Source organism: Manacus vitellinus, unplaced genomic scaffold, assembly GCF_001715985.3.
Source record: "Manacus vitellinus isolate BGI_N305 unplaced genomic scaffold, ASM171598v3 scaffold_20_pilon, whole genome shotgun sequence".
NCBI classification, from domain to species: domain Eukaryota; kingdom Metazoa; phylum Chordata; class Aves; order Passeriformes; family Pipridae; genus Manacus; species Manacus vitellinus.
Window position 1 is genome coordinate 14,341,313 of NW_021939471.1, and position 12,409 is coordinate 14,353,721.

The following is a 12,409-nucleotide window of genomic DNA, read 5'->3' on the forward strand; positions in this document are numbered from 1 at the left end:
AACAAATCAAAAGTATCTAAAGCGGAATATCTGAATTCTCCTAAAGTATACCCTCTGTTTCTCCCTGTACTTCATTAAGTACTTAGATGCACATGGTTTCAATTTTCCATTAAAAATTCTCATTTCCATATGATATCAAAGAGTGAGAAGGCTTTAAACTGAAAAATAAACATTCATAGACTGGAAGCCAAAACAATAATTAATGTCAGATGGTTAACTCCAATAAATCATTAGAATAAATTCTGTGAAATTACTGCAACTAAAACTGTCCTTTTGATACTACAAGACATTTTGTGTTAGTATTAAAGAACAAAATTTAACGTATTTTAATAGCAACCCTCTCAGCCCCAAAGACAGACTTTGGAACAGACTTGATAACCAATATAATAATGTAAGCTCTTCGTATTTGGCCAAATTTTATAATTTTAAACTAATTTGTTCCTTCTTTGAATGTTTTTTGGGTAGGACAATTTAAAATAAGAAGTGGTTCTACCCAAGGAAGTTTTTAAGTTCAGGATAGTCATATTTGCTCTGTTATTATCAGGTGATATTCTTTTTGAAGTACAAACACGGAGGTTTCCTAAGGTTTGCTCTAACAGTACAGGCGAGGAAGTTTATGTGAAAATGGATGAGTCGGTTTCCCTGTCCAAAAAAGGATCCTCACACCTGTATTTGGATGATTACAGGTAGAGCTCACTGGCTCTAATTGTACAGTAAATACCATTTCCCAGACCCCAGACTACTTAGGCGACGCCAGTCTGTGATTTAGCTGTCGCCAGTCACCCCATGTTTTTTGTGAGACTAGTCATGATGATGACATAGTTAAACCCAATTGAAAACAAATCTTCAGATAAATTGCAATTTTTAATTTGTAAAAAATCAGAGGTTTGAGTTGAGGAGTCATATAATGAAACCGTTTAACTGTTTCTATTACAATTAATTATTTAGTTTTTAAAAAGTATACCCAGATCTTGTGGATGTGAGTGTAATTGTAGCTGAAAGATCAAAGCCTGGGTATCTGAGTGATGTTCCAGAAGAGAATTTACCACATAGCCATTTCAGTACAGTTTCTGCCTCCTGCTGTTCCTATTTTCCCTCAAGCTAGCCATTGACTACCCCCTGTGCATCCCTGCTCGTAAAAAATGATTGAGGAAGTATTTGTCATGTATTTATGAGTGGGAAACATTGTGTGATAGGGAAAGGCATCTACTAGAGCCAGAAAGATTGCCATTTCCTTTCCTTCAGCCACTCTGCCACAGCTTTAAATCCTGTGTTTATGCAACATAGCTTTTATATTTAAGAGCAGAATAAATATTTTCTGTGAAGGATGCTAACGGTAGGCTTCTGTCATTTGTGTGGTGCAAGCAGATGTAAATGATTAGAATATATTTTACTGCTAGATGCCACTTTGTGATTTTTGTTATTATTTTGAGGGGTAGAGATTCATATTTGAAATGCAAGGCACATCTAGACCAGTCATTCGTCTCAAAAAAATTTATTTCTGAGCTTAATTCATAATATTACTTTAACAAAAGTAAGGTTAATGCAGGAAATGCTCCACTGTAAAATGTTTTCATCAACTTCTGCAACTATGTAAGTGTTTAAAACAGCAAAGGAAAGGAGAGGCTTTTTGATTGTGGGTGGAGAGGAAAACTAAAATTGTCTTTGTTTTACTGGGTCACTCTTTCAGAATTAATGAACATTTTAATTGTTAGTTAAAACAAACTTACATTTAAGTGCCAACATGTTATTTTTCAATCCAAGAAAAGAAGAAAACACTGTGAGAGATAGGACTATTGTGTGTTTGAGTAGGTGTATTGACCTTTTGAAAGATGTAAAAACTGGAATGGCTCCAAGCAGTTACTTGCTGGTTTTAACAATATTGAATTAGTCATTCAGTTGATTTATGATTAAGACCTAGCCCCTGAAGAGAAGCTGACATGGCAACTGTGTTAGTCGCACTTGTGTTATGATCAGATGACAGTAATCTTGATGTTTCTGGGGGAATCCACTGAAACCATTCTTCATACATATTGCTCTACTCTAAATGAATACTTCAACTTTTCTTTTAATAATTCCTAGTGGGTTTTTTGTGGATCTAGTGCCTCAACATGGTGTACATGTATTTGAGTTTTACCATGAAAGTGTTCTAGGTGAGCCTATTAATTATCGGTTGAAACTGGTTTCTGAGTCACAGGATGTCGCGTAAATCCAGGATATCAGATTTGTCAGCCCTTCATCTAATTAAAGGTTTACATTTTAGTCTTGCTAAAGAGGGTACTTTTAGTGGCTCATAATATGGATTCCAATTATGAAATATATTGAGCTAATTAATGAGAAAATATAGTGGGCTGTGCTTAGCATCCTGTTTGGTTTGGTATTTTGGACTTACTCTTTGCAGCAAGAACCAGGAATACTACATGTGTCAAAACTGCATAAACTGATGTTTTGACTCAACTTCTCAGGTCTAGTCAAGTGAATTTTATCATCCTGTGCCTAGACTGTAATTCAAAGAACCGATTATGCTGCTAATGGTTTTCTAGTATTTCTAGCATTGTAACTAAATTGTCTGAGACACGATATGGATTTTTGAACATTGTTTTCTGTAATATAATTCAGATTTGTTGAATATCCAAATGTATGTTAATGTTATTTTTAAGGGATTGTTTCTCAAAATGTTATGGTAGACAATCTGTTAGAAATAATTTGGGTGTTGATGGGGTAGGGAAGTTAGTATCTTACTCCTGTGTATTTAGAAAAGCAGCATATATATTATATAATAAATAAAATTTTCCCCTTTAGTTTTTATCGCATTTTTAATGTTCTTAAGCGAGAAGAGGCATAATTAGGTTGGATGAAAGGTCTGTCTTTTCTAGTATTATGTTTCTGACAGGCCACTAACAGATGTCCAGAGAAGATTATAGGAACAGATTAAGCAAGCAGAGTGTATGCATCCAGCTTCTTGCAATCTGTTATTGTAGAACTGACTAAGCCAGATATGATATACTTGTGGTTAATACTTTTTGACTGATTTTTATTCTATAAATTTAGCCATTGACCTTTTGAACCCAAGTGTACTTTTTGGCATCTCAATATCCTGAAGCAGGGACTTCATATAGCACATAGCTTAACTATGTGCTATATGGAGAAGTACTTCCTTATGCTTGTTTTGGATCTGCCACATCATAATTTCATTTGATGCTCCTTAGATCTTGTAGTATGTGAGTGAATAATCCTTTTCTATTCATCTTTTTCATATTGCTTCAGATGTTCCGAATATTAAAAAAAAAAATGGAGGGGGTGGGAAAATCTGACATGAAGAAAGAAATATCAAGGGTCAAGTACAAGGAAGACTCAATAGGTTTGAGTATGAATTAATCTGCTTCACTTGGTCCTTCACTTTTAAACTAGTTAGGAAAGAAAGTTATTATCTAGTAGTGAATGGACACTTGCAGTTCTCGGTTGTAGTTCTGTGGGTATGGATCTTTAGGCATAGACATTTTATTCTTATAAATATATTTGAGAATATATTTGTAGAAATTTTAAAATCATAATTATAAGTAGTAATGCCATCATGGTATTTAGATCTTTTCTTGACATGTCTGCTTAATGATTTTAAGGTTCTCTTCTGTGCTGACAGATTTGGAAAATAAATTTTTTTTAAAAAATATATTACACTTCTTGTTCCTGCCTTGCAACTGAAATATTTTTTTAAAAAATATTAGGAGGTGATTTATGTTTTCCGTGTATAAATAGAGTTTTGCACACGCAAGTTGATAAGTCAGATACTCAAAGTTAACTAGATTCAGAATTTAGGCATCTTGCTGCATCTTTACTGCCTGACTGAGGGAGAGTATCTTACAGTTCAGGTTGTTGCAGCTAGAGGATTGCATATGTTTTACATAGAACACTTACCTGGTGTAGTAGGGGATAGTACATGTTGTTTGCTTAATAAACAGTTATTCTTTATTGTTTCTTATACAAACTAATTAATGACTACAAATTAATTAATCATCCATCAACCAAATGGCAGTTTGTTTTCTTTCCAGCACCATTGTCTGACATTCCTGATTGACTTCTTGTAATCTTCTGTCTTACCAATTCCAGTGACTTCTCATTTAGTTGTTCTATCTGTCCCAGACGCTTTTTCCCACCCTTTCCTTTGCTGATGTGTTCTCCATGGGTCTTTGCCAGATTCCACCTCCCTCTCCTTTGATTTCATCCCCTTCTTGCTGGCTTAGTTCCAGTCCAGTCCTCTGGTCTGGATGATTGCTTTCACCAGACTTCCTGCTTTGCTTTGCTTTCTTTTCCCTGCCCCTTTGGAGTCCCCTGTCCGTTTGAATGTGAATAGATATTGTTTGGGTAATAGCAGGTGTTGGGGACATGTCTTTAGGCATGGAAAGATGGGTCCCTGCTCTCAGCATCAGTGTGTAACCTCATCCCAGACACAAAAGCACCTTCCAGGAGGAAGGTGCTTTTGCCCAAGTGTGATGGTTAATCTCTGATAGCAAATTTGCTCTGTGCTGAATGTAGAGTCTTGGCTCCTAAGTAGTAGAACAGTAAAATTTTTCAAATAAAAAGTTTCTGTATGTTTTAAAAGTGGACAATGCTGTATGGTGAAGCTGTTTACAAAAATTCTGGTCCATCTGATTACAACGTGGCACTGAAGTGTAGGTTGTGAAGCTAAAGTGTAGATTGTGAAGTCAGGGAATAAAGCCTCAGTAATTTACTTGGGATATATTGAGTCTTGAACTAGTAAAAAGAGGGGTGGTTGTGGTAGAGGGGAACTTTCTGGTTTTTGGGAGGGCCTGTCCTGGGCAGATAAAGGTAGCAGCACAGTCTGGTTAGAACTCATGAAAGGCTGCAGACTGTAGAGAGCAGGGTGACCAGAGTAATGAAGAGCAGTCTTTCCGGTGTTCTGAGCGACACATAGCCCAGCACACCACAGCACCAAACACCAACCCACCATAGCCATAACCCACAGAGCCTCTTGTGTACTCTGAGAGCATCCGTGGGCACCAAGCTAATTGTACTATCAGAGTTATGCAAAAGAACTGTTTATTAACACTTCATAGCAGTAAGGCTGTGCTGAGTGAAAGCAGCTACAAGTAACTTTTCAACTTCATTGCTGTGTGTATGATTCCTGTCTTACCAGCTGCATGTCATCCAAACCTCCCTTTGAACAATTCAGCTTTGCTTACCATCTTCTTTTCCTTTTCTTCTTCTCTCTCCAGATGCTCTTCTTGGTGTTTTTAATTTTTTTTTTGACTGTCATCACCACAATTTCTGAGTTGTTTATACACAATTCTGTGGGTTCAGTTGTAACATTGAACAACTGTGGCTATGAGTTCGGATGCTCCACCAGTTTTGTAGCTGGCTTGTGTAGTCTTATGAATTGCTACCTGCTCATGGTGCTTTTTTTTAATCTCTTGTGGCAGTTGAGGAATGAAGTAATTTGTATGATATTTTATTTAGACACTTGGATTTTCATAGGCAAAATCTAAAGTAGTAGATGCTAACTTGCAACAAACAAAAACTTAACTACTTACAAAGTTATCCAAAGCTGTGCAGTGTAAAAAAGAGTGTCTTTATTTGTATATACTGTCTGAACACTTGAGAAGCTTTGTTTCTTCCTGATCTTCAGTGGAATTGGGACTTCTCAATGAATATTTTTGTCACCTTTATAAACATGTGCTGCTGAAGATGAAAAGTACTAAATGAGAGAAGAATGTTGCACTAGATTTAAAATCAATTAATTACACAACTTGGATTCATCCAGTGTATAGATTACATGAGCAGCAAAGAGAAGGACCTCCACAAGAAAATGGTATGTGGTAACATTGTCTAAGACAATGATGTAAGTTCTGTTGCAAAATCATTACAACGTGACATGTTTCTGACTCTGGATGCATAACGAGGTACAACATCCTTTATGAACTTCAATCTTCTTTTAAACTGGAGAATGCTTAAACTGCTCAGAAGCAAACCTGACATGCAGAGATGTCTCTTGAGTATAGATTTTGTTACTGTGTAGTGGATATGCAGAAAGCAGAGGCGAATAAATAACTGCTCTTCCTTCTCCCATTATGTTGTGTGAAGAGCTTACTTTCCACTGTTGAGAAACTTGTGCTTCATACATCAGTTTTCTTCACTATTTCCCTAAGAGTCTTATTACAGGTGAAATTGTAGACAAATTTTTTTGAGAAATGTTCTTCACTTTAAAATCAAGTTACCCAATAAAAATATTTATATTGTCTAGCAATTGCATATTTTTTTCTGGAATGGTATCAGTGGTTTATCTCCTGAATGATATCTGCAAAGACACTATGTGTTCTGTCAGTACTCTTTTTCAAAGGCCTTCCAAATGTGCTCAGAGTCATTTAAGTGTCTGCTGTATGTAGCTGAGGTCCCTCACTGAACAATGCTGTCACAGCCTTAGCTGGCTAATCACTGCTTCCCTTATTTATTGTAGGTTAGATCACAGTTTTGACAATGTATAGTTTTATATAGCTTTACTATATGACTTTTACTGGCAACTAAATGAGTTTGGGGATTTTCCGTAGCTTGATACCTTTTTTAATACTCTTAAGTGAGATTTTTAGCTTCAGAGTGTCTCATCTTGCTTTTTATATCCTATGTTCTTAGATTCAGACTGGTTTATATTTAGGAGAATAGGCATTTCTCTTTCATAGTACTCTGAGCCAGTGATGTCCTAAACACTGAAACGAAAAAGTGAAGGACAAAACAGTGCTTTAGTCACTTGTCTGTATTATAGAATGGAAGAAAAGGGAAGGACAAGCAGCTTAAGAACCCAGCTTTCATGTTGAGGACCAGATTGTGTAATCAGGTTGCTAGTCCTGAGCATCATCTACACAACCTCATCGACAGGTCCTCAGGAGTTTTTGGAGGAGAGTGGGTACTAACCACCATGCCAGTGCTGTCGTCTCTGTTCCATATTCTCTTAGATGCAGATTTCAAACCCTGGGAAATAGTACAGTAGTGAATTTCACTCTTACGCATTTTCGAGTAAAGCAGTTTGACTATGCACATAAGCCTGTAGATGTTTGGGTCAAAATCCTTTCACAGTTGAAGATCCTGATGAGAAACATCATTAGTAAAGAAAAAATAAAACACTTTGTTTCTGTACTCTTTTGGGTTGTTGTGTGTTACAAGTACAGCTACCTTCACTGCAGTGATTTTTGGTTATAATGATATTGATGAAAGAATGAAAATGAAGTAGGGTGAAGTAGTCTCCTCAGTTAAATTTCCCAGGGATTAAGGTTATTCTTTGATTGAAAATGAGTGTCTAAATCTACTAGGAGAAGACTGAGCTTTGTTCTGCTGCATTTTGCTGTTTATTGTTGATATACAAAAATATTTTGTGGTGCAAGGTACAAAGGTCCAGTTACACTTCTTTCATTGCAGTTAAAATGCTATCTGCTAATATGCTGTAGCTGTTTCTGCATATTTGAATGTTGGGAATTTTGGGAGAGAAAGAGGTACAAGCTGATCTACATATGCCGTGGTTTCACTTACAAGCTCAAAGAAAAACTGGACTTTGTCCCATTAATGAGCAGGTCTTATTGTGGAAAGTAGGATTTGGTTATTTTTGATAATGGGAGTTTTTGTCTTTTTTGCTTTACAAATAAACTAATAGAGATTTGTGCAAGAGATTTTTCTTCTTTTTAGTAGTTGTTTATTCTTCAATTACTGATCTTAAGTTATTTATTACTGGTTAATTTATTAAGCCCTGTGCCTTTCAGAATGAATGAGCATTGTTAGCCTGCCTTTGTCAACTAGACAGTATAGGAACAGAAGTTGTGCATAGTCCTTAAAAAAATAAATTCTCTTTCAAATGAAGGGGAAAATAGATAATATGGGCATGTGTCCCCAGCTTTTAACATCTGTTGGGTCACTGTTATATCTGACATAGCAGTTAAAAGCCAGCAGTTGTTTTTGGGGGGGTGCTATTGAGAATCTGGAAGATGGAGAGGAAGGCTGTCCAATGACTTTAGAGAGGTGGATGCCTGTGGTCTCCCTTGCTGTGATGGGAGCAATGTGAGTAGCTCCTTCTCTGTTAGGATCTGATACCTCCTTGCTGCCTGTAACTGGTGGGTTTTGAGAGGAAAGACAGTCCTTCACTCTCATGTTAGGCACATCAACAGTTGCAATAACTGGCAGATGAGCTTTGATTTTAGACTTTTTTTAAAGCAAAAAAGCCTATGATAATATCATCTCATTAAGAAATAACAAGAGAATATACTTGTATTTCTTTTGCTTTTTTGGATTTCGTGTTGCAATCAGCATTGCTATAATACTATCTCTTAAACAATGTCCAAGTTTGTAAATATCTTTCCCTAATGTGTTACTCAGTATTGGTGTATCTGATTTGCAAAGTATCTGTATATACCTCTAAAATTCTGCTTATTGAATTTGTCTGGATCGTTTCCTGAAACATTTCACATGCTACAGAATTGTGTTAATATCATTGGGTTTTCATAGTTGAAGTTTATTTTATTTCACCTACCATTCTTCCTCTCACTGCAATTGATATTTGAGATATTTATAGGATCTGGGAAAAATACTCATCTTGAAATTGTTCTTTGTGAATGGTCTGAAACATCTCCATGCTCTGGGGGAATATGTTACGAAAGGTTGTTCTGTTTTCTATAAATAAGGTCTACAGGGGAACATCATTTATTATAAATGGAAAAATAATGTTTAAGAAGGATGATTCTTTCATAGAGTTGGAAATATAGGCTGCTGTGGCTTTGGCACCCATTTTTTAGGTTTACTTTTGTTCTAAGTGAATTCTTTGTTTCACAATTGACAGACATTTCTCATTGATGACTATTTTGAAAATCTGATGCATTTTTTTAAAAACAGTTTTCCTTTTAGTTTTATGGTTATTTACAACTCTTTTTTTATTAAGTATGTGGAAATATGTTTTCATTTAACTGCTTGTGTTTCTCAAGAAATATATCTTACCTTCTAGACTTTTGGCAGAGTATTTTATTTTCACGATTGAGTTTTTTCTAATGACTAATACTGATGACTTATGTTCGGATGTTGATAGTCCCTAGTTTTACAATGGATAGAACCATGTATTCTTGCCTTGAAACCAGGAATAGATGCATCTTCATGTTTGAACTGGAGAGGAAAGTTTGTGCGTTATATGTTTAATGGAAGAACTGTCAGATGAGACCTGCATATCTTATTATCCTATATCAATGCTTGAGCTTAATTATTGTTAATTTGAAGAGAAGTTAAATAGAATAATGTTTGGGATTGACTGTTCTCTGGCATTAGTTTCTAAAACCTGAAGAGAGATTTAGAAGATAAGTACTTGAAAGAGAGTTAAGTGCATGTGCTGGTTTTGTACTTCATTGACTCGGACAATGAAAATGCATTAATCAGATTCATTGTATATCGAGTCTCACTCTTGTTCTCATGCATTGGCACAGTAGGACATTTCTGAAGCGAAAATGTATTTAAATCCAAATGGCTTTTATTAAAAAAAAAGAGAAAATCTTACACCTAATACATTGAAAACCTGCACCATGTTGTCAATCTAAAACATGTGATGGTACTTCCAGCTTATGTTTTATTTCAGAGGCTCATTAAATCCATACCTGTTTTTTATTTAATAAAACCTTTATGTGCCAGGATACTCAGATTAATGAAGTGTGCATGCAAGTGCATGTGTGTTCAGTTTCCCATAGGATTTTTAAAAATTATTATTATTACTATTATTTAAAAATAACTTTATGGAGGGTAAATGTTTGTCTTTGGCTCCCTCTATCTGCCTGTCTTGTCTTTGTGAACTAATGCTTTTTCATAACTTGATCCATCAGATGGATTGGAATCAGCAGATAAGATGTCTGCAAGTATTTTGTGTAGGCATTTGGTAAAATAAGTAAGTAGAAATATGGTCAAGAGGCATGAAGGACTACTAAGGAATTTAGTTCTCAAACTTAAAAACAAGATTAATGAATTTGTGTTCAGATAGTATCTTGCTGAAGTACATTTCCATTCCAGTCGGAGTCTAATGTCTATACTAGGTTTTCCATAAAGACACAGCTGTATGATCAGAGTATATTAAATAGAAACATAGGTTTAGCTGCCTGTCTTGCAGTAGCGTGTGGTGTCTGATAGCCTTTTGTTTCTGATTTCTAGTTGTGTTAGTCCCCTATTGACATAGAAGGTAACTAGATTGTTCTATTAGTGATTTCTGACAAACAGAAATTATTTGATATGCTAAAGCTATTTCTGACAGAAGATAGAAAGTTTTGACAAACATGCATGGCACAGCAAGTGTCCAATTCTAAAGAGCAAAATAAATGCAAACCACCATTATGGGGAACACAAACAGCCTGAAAGCAAGTTATCAGTAAGCAAATAATTGTTGAACTGTTATGAATGGAATAGGATGTTGAAATAGGGCATGATTGGCTGATGTTACATATGTCCTTGATTACCTTCCTTGTGCTTTTATCCTAATAAGTGACATTCTTTGTATTCCCTTGGATGGCTAGACAGTCTGACACTGAAGAAGAATAAATATTGCATGTGGTACACATTAAGCTGTCATCTAGGACAGCATTTATAAAAAGTAACTAGAAAAATTCATAAGAAATTCTGCAGTGCTACAGTTTCCTGGCTCCAGTCATAATTGTCAAAGTTCTTGACACATTCAGGTCTTCTGAAATGATTTCGGTTTACAGCTACTTGGTGTATGAATAATTATTAAGGATTCATTTTTTCTCATGATGCAGACTGTTAACGTTCTCAAAATGATGCATTTTCATTAAAGACCATGTAGTAATAAAAAAAAAAAATAAATACAGATGTGGTGTATGTAGCTAGTTCTCTTGCAGAAGTCAGAACTAGAAGATGCATAGGTGTGAAATAGAATTAATAGATAAAATTAAAGAGCTCTCTTTCAAATGCTGTCTTTGAATCTTGGTGAAAAATCCATTATGAGCCCATGCATTGCTACAATTATTCTAATTTGGAAATAGACCTTTTTGTGTAAAATATCAGCCCTCTGTTTTTCTTCACTGACTTGAAATTAAGACTCAAAAGCAACGTAGCAGGATATCATCATCTCTGCAAGGGCAATGGCGAAAAACCCTTTTGAACTATCTAAGCTGATGAGTTAGTGTTTGAACGGTAATTATTTGAATCTTTAATTTCAAGAAGAGGGAAGTCTAGTAGTTATATTCTTGATACCCTTAAATCTCTGAATTTCTTGTGATGGCTTGTACATTGATCAAGAAATATTCAGTGACTCCTTTGTCTTTCCTTTGTCTGTTAGTCTGTTGACTAAGATAATACCATGATACTTTCTGGAGTTTGACACAAAATTTCACAATAAATATTTTAAGGGATTCTCACAGTTCTGTAACTGACCATGTCATTGGAACTGTATTCGTGGTATAATCTGCTTTTGTTGCATATAAAAACACAACCTTCTTCCATTTTGTTTAATTCATGTGATTGGGGGATTTTTTATTATTTTACTGAATTCAGAATATCCCATAAGGAAAAAGAAAAAAAAGCCTGTTACCACTTCATCAAGTTACTTGAGGACTAACGTAATTTTATAGATGACACTGTGCTTAATCTCATCCCTCTTCCAAGAAACCGATAACTTACAAGATCTCATTGTGAGTTGCTTGGAATGGGAAAATAGGACCATTGGCTCTTTCATAAATTTGCATTGAATGTTAATTGAAAAGTCTTAAAAGAGGTCTTAGAGTTGGGAAAAAAATCTGTATTCATGGGAACAGATAAAGCTGAAACACCTGTTTAGGTTGAAAAAAGTTTTCTCCAAGTATAACACTGCTCAAATGTTACAGGTAACTGTTAACTCTGTGGACCACTACAGAGCACAAAATATTTGCCCAACTGGTAAATTGAACTGTAAGTCCCACTGTGGGAAATTGCTTTGCTGTGCTCCAAACAGCAGTTATCTTAGTAATTGTACCTGAATTCTTTTGTGGCTAATAGATAGTTGATGTCCTTCTTATCATGATAGAATTAGGTTATTGCAATATTTTTAATTGTAAAAAATTCAGGTAAGATGTGTTCATGTAGTTTAAGATGGGCTGAGTATGATTTTTAATTGGTGCTCTGAGAGCACAGGGTTTTGAGTTGAGAATGTGCATAACCCTGCATTTCACATTCTAAACCGGCACTCGCAACAAGGAGCTTATCAGAGCAAATTGTCTAGTCCATCCCCTTCCTCACTCAAAACCTAATGACCCTTTATCATCATGGTTTAGATTGCTGGACACAGATGTGAGAAAATACAAGTAATCTACAGGTAACTACAGTAGCTGCACTGATGTTCTCAGAGAACTGACTGCTGGGAAGATAAAAAGCTTCCCACAGAGCCTGTGACTTT

At 35.5% G+C, this 12,409-nt stretch overlaps 1 protein-coding gene across 2 annotated transcripts in view; it reads left to right on the forward strand.

Moving 5' to 3' along the window:
* The window catches only part of OLA1 (Obg like ATPase 1), a 119,133-nt gene that overhangs the window by 81,089 nt on the left and 25,635 nt on the right, over nucleotides 1-12,409 (forward strand). The gene's annotated exons all lie outside the window — the stretch shown is intronic.